General features: G+C 34.2%; 1 protein-coding gene across 1 annotated transcript in view; it reads right to left on the bottom strand.

Annotated features, from left to right (window-relative positions):
• LOC119590064 (zinc finger protein 197-like) overlaps window positions 1-5,000 on the bottom strand; it is a 14,598-nt gene that overhangs the window by 8,325 nt on the left and 1,273 nt on the right. The window lies entirely within an intron of this gene.

The following is a 5,000-nucleotide window of genomic DNA, read 5'->3' as shown; positions in this document are numbered from 1 at the left end:
GCACATGGAGGAGAGGATGGGGTGTATTAGTAATAGGGGTAGGGGGGAGTAGGAGTAGGAGTAGGAGTAGGAGTAGGAGTAGGAATAGGAGGAGGATGGATGTTGGCAATTAGGAATTGAGGTATTGGGAGGTGGATGAGGGAGCAGAGCATTTTCTTGGGTCATGTTTACGAAGATTGGATGTCTTCAAAATTCTGTAGGGGAGATGAATGTGGAGGTTTGAGAAACAAAGGTTTTCTTATGAGGAAGAGCAGAGAGAATAATTGTCTGAAGAGTAGAGGGAAAGGAGGGTGTAGGAGAGGATGTGGTAGGGGAAGATGATATTGTGGTGCAACAGGTAGAGTGAGAAGGAGGAGGGGTAGGCACTGCAGAAGTAGTAAAGATTGGAGTATCCAGATTTAGACTGGAAAAGGAATCTGATTGGGTGAAAGAAGGAGTAGATATAGGATGGTTCAGGGTAGGGGGAATAGATACTGGGGGAGAAGCTGAGACATATCTCAAGTCTCAGGGAGGGATGCAGCATGCTTCTTGTCTGGCTTCCTATAAAACACATTTTGGGAGCCACCATATTTGGCACACATATGTGACTGAGCAGAGCAATTTGAATGGTCATGAACAGGTTGGGCACATAGAGGGCAGCAGGCTGTGGAGCAACAGTGTTTAGCTGGGTGGCCAAAACACCAACATTTCCGACATTGACGGGGAAGGGGTTGATATGGTCGGACAGGACACCAATATAAACTTCATTGGGGAGGTCATGTCTAAGGAAGCTAATCTTGGCAATACTGGTGCAGGACTTATGTTGGCCTCTGGGAGGAATAGTGTAGCACTGTACTGCCAATGCATCATAGTAGACAAGGCATTCAAGCAAGCTGTTTTCAGTTTGAACAGTCCATGTATACAATACAATCAGTCAGGGAGACAGAAACAATTCCATTACAAGTACTAAGGGAGGAGTGAGGTTGGTCAGGGTAGATAGCGCATGACCTTGGGACTCAGGTGTAACTGTGACAAAGCATGAATGATCGGAACGACTGCAAAGGAAATTATGCCAAATTGTTTTTGGAGACAATGTTGGAAGAGAAGAGTATTGTCAGACAAAGGGGTTGTAGTTGGAATCACAAAGAATCGATCCCACTTGGCTGGGCCAAAAAGGGTATGCAAAAGGTTTGCAGAGGTGGAAGCAGTCGAAGAATGAGGGCAAGAAGAAGATGGGGTGGTATGGAGTGAGGTAGTACTGTGGGGAGGACTGACACAAAGCCAGCCTTTCATCCTTTCAATATGGCTCTCACACCTTAGGAAGTGGACAGAAGAAGGGGATAAAGCAGAGAAGGAAAAGGAAAGAGGGAGAAGGAAAGACCATGTAAAATTAGTTGAGGTGAGGGCTGAGGTCCAAAGCAGGGGTGATCTCCTATATTGTGCTTCAGTCTCTGTCTCCTAAGCCCCTCATGACAACAACGAGCAAGGCTTTAGGTAGGATCTAATGGCAAAGGAAAATTTTTAACATTGCAATAACCCCTTGGATCTGGATGCTTCACTCTCTGTGTGTGGCTTAAAAATATGGGCATTAGGCTTACTTGAGCGTCCACTCTAATGGGTGTGAAGTGTGTAGGCCAGGCACACATGAACACTCTTGTGCAGTGTCAAGACACCATGCCTCCCCTTTGCAATATTATTTTTTCATAAGCATTTCTAGCTGTCTACATCGGCCATTTGATTTGTTTTATCCAGATGGTAATAAGGCAGACTCCATGCCCTTTCTCTAGATAGTCTTTAACTCAGTGCAATAATAATAAATAACGTTTTATTTTTTGTGTAATCTAATTTCTTTTTATTGCATTATTCAATTTTCTGTAATACAACCTGCACCACCTGTTATGGCAGGAAGGAATAGAATCTTCAAGCCAGCACTCTTCTTGTCATGGCTCACAAATGCTACATTGCACACTCGTTTTTTGATGGAAATAATGCAAAAGCCCCTTCCTAAATACCCACTATATCTAATCACCCTCTAAATGCTTTGTGTACTTGAGGTGAGCCACTCCTGTCACCCCAACCCATCCCATGATGGCATTTCTACGTCACCTCAAACCAAATTTTTCACAATGCAATGGTCACGTCAGGGAGAAAAATATATATTTCACAACAATATACCTACATGTGCATCCTCTGGCTGAATCTAAAATAATACTCATATTTTCCTTCTTTCCTTTTCCTGACATACAAACACTATTCAGCTCAGTTGTAAAAAAAACAAGATTCATTCCCTTTCAAATGAAGTATATACATACTGTTCATTCTCCAGGTGTAATATATCAAAACAGACTAAAATAAACTGACTTTGAGACAACATACAAACAAAATTTGTCTAGAAGCTTACATAAATAATTAATATTCTTTCTCATAATGAAATTATAAGGACAATGAATCTAATTTTGTCATTTTGACTTTAAAAGTTTATGACAACAAAAAATACTTGGAAGATTATACCAATAAGATTATATCAAAAGTATCGGGTTGGGTAAGGTGATAAACCTTGTGATGTTTTTATGGGTGAAAACATCAGTTACCTATATTCTAAGACTTTCTATTCACAGCTAAACAAGTTAGTCTGGAAATGTTATTTCCTAAGATACATTTGGAAGTTGATATAATAAATAATGCCCTCACCTCAGCAATCATCATAAAGTGTTATTCACCAGGGAACTGATTCCTGAGCTAAACAAACAAGTGGGTACTGCAACTTTAATTCTGACAATATTAATAATTTCATCCAGTAAAAGATTTATGTCTTTTTATGACAGGCAAAACAAATTTTTACAAATATTAGTAAAGGAATCAAGGCAAAGAACCTGAGTATCAGTATCAGTATTATTATCTGGCTTAGTATCAGTACTGGCTCACATGTTGGCATTGACACATCTACAGCAATAACAATAACAACAACAACAACAAAAATCTACTCATTCTGTCTAATCAGAATTCCCACTCATTAACCAAAGACATCAATTTTACGTATAGTTTACCAAATAGTAAAAATATCCCTCAACAAAATATGTATTTGCTCGCTTTCAAATTGTTTATTACAAGTGCAAATGAACTATGGAAAAAGGAAGGAAGGAAGGGGGGAATGGAATAAGTAAAAAAAAAAAAAAGAAAGAAAGAAAGAAAGAAAGAAAGAAAGGCAAAGCAAAGAAAAGAAAGAAAAGAAAAGAGGGAAAGAAGAAGAAGAAGAAGAAGAAGAAGAAGAAGAAGAAGAAGAAGAAGAAGAAGAAGAAGAAGAAGAAGAAAGAAGAAAGAAAGAAAGAAAGAAAGAAAGAAAGAAAGAAACGAAAGAAGAGAAAGAAAAGAAATGAAAGAAAAGAAAGAAAGAAAAAAGAGAGACAGAGATAAAAAAAAATTTATATATGTACACATATTGCACAAATTATCTGTAACATATAACAAATCTCTACATATCACATGAAAACAAAACAAACCACCAATCCCATCTAACAAGTCACTTATAAATAGGTAGCACCACACTGTCTTGTTGAAAAGCCGTGTTTGGGTAACTGCTGAGTTGAGCTCTGCCTCTTTGCCATCATTTACAGCAAATAAGTTTTTACTTGCCTTCTTTTTCAACATTTTTTTTTTTTTACTTTTGTCATTACTGAACGATTTTTAAAGAAAATGTACACGTACATCTAGATACATAATTATTTGTATAATTAACTCAATATTGTTATAATTATAAAAGTAAAACATAAATTTCAGTTTTATGAAATGTGCCACACCATAAACAGCTGTTAGATTACTTCAGTGAATACTTTAGTTATATTTTTGGGTTCAATTGGTGCTACCTTGACTTTTAGTGTTAAATGAGTTCTATTCTTACTTACTTAATAGTTCACATTATGCAAAGATCTTTTATAATATATGAAATCCTTTAATGTTCCGTGATCTCGCAAAATTTCGAAATCATTCTAAAATTTATTGTGTGCCTTGTAACATAAATTGTGGTTTGAGAAAAAATGACCTAATTATAATGAACATACATGTTGAAATCTCTCTCTCTTATCCCTTAATTTCCTTTTAGTTTAGGATTTGATTAGCCTGCTATTTTGGATAGCAGAAATATGATCATCCATATACCAAATTTTATTATATGCAATTCATAAAACTTCCCACTTTTATCTGACTAGCAGCATCTCCCTTATCAGAGCCTTTTACAACCAAATAAAGTGGAAATATCAAACACTATGTCAGCTTCAGCATTCACAGGAGTATAATTTGTATCCCTAATAGTATAATTAGGCTACTTAAACTTTGTACTGCATGCATACTGAAATTTAACCTACGTTGTGATTAAGGCCTGAGAGGTCGAGCATAAAGTACTTGTTCAAGAAAAGCTAAAGAACCTGATATGACATAGCTGTAAACAAGAAAAGATTGAGGCAAGAACTTACTATGCAATATATCTAATATTCAACAGAACCTAATATAATATAATAATATCTATAAGCTGCAATAAAATCACCTATTTCACACTATACTAGAAACTGGAAGGCATCAGTAGTCATTCTGCTTGATAAACTACCTCTTTCATTCTTCCTTTTTTCAGTATATTCAGCTAATATAAATATTATATCATATATATTATATATATATATATATATATATATATATATATATATATATATATATATATTATAACATAAATATAATATAAATATAATATATATATATATATATATATATATATATATATATATATATATATATATATATATATATAATATATATATATAATATATATATATATATATATATACATTAATATAATAAATATATATGTAAATTATGTATGTATGTATGTATTATGTATGTATTGTATGTATGTATGTATGTATGTATTTGTGTATATTTTATATATATATATATATATATATATATATATATATATATATTATATATATATATATATATATATAATATATATATTATATATATATATATAC

The sequence above is a fragment of the Penaeus monodon genome, chromosome 26, assembly GCF_015228065.2.
Source record: "Penaeus monodon isolate SGIC_2016 chromosome 26, NSTDA_Pmon_1, whole genome shotgun sequence".
NCBI classification, from domain to species: domain Eukaryota; kingdom Metazoa; phylum Arthropoda; class Malacostraca; order Decapoda; family Penaeidae; genus Penaeus; species Penaeus monodon.
This window is presented reverse-complemented; position numbering and strand designations above follow the sequence as displayed.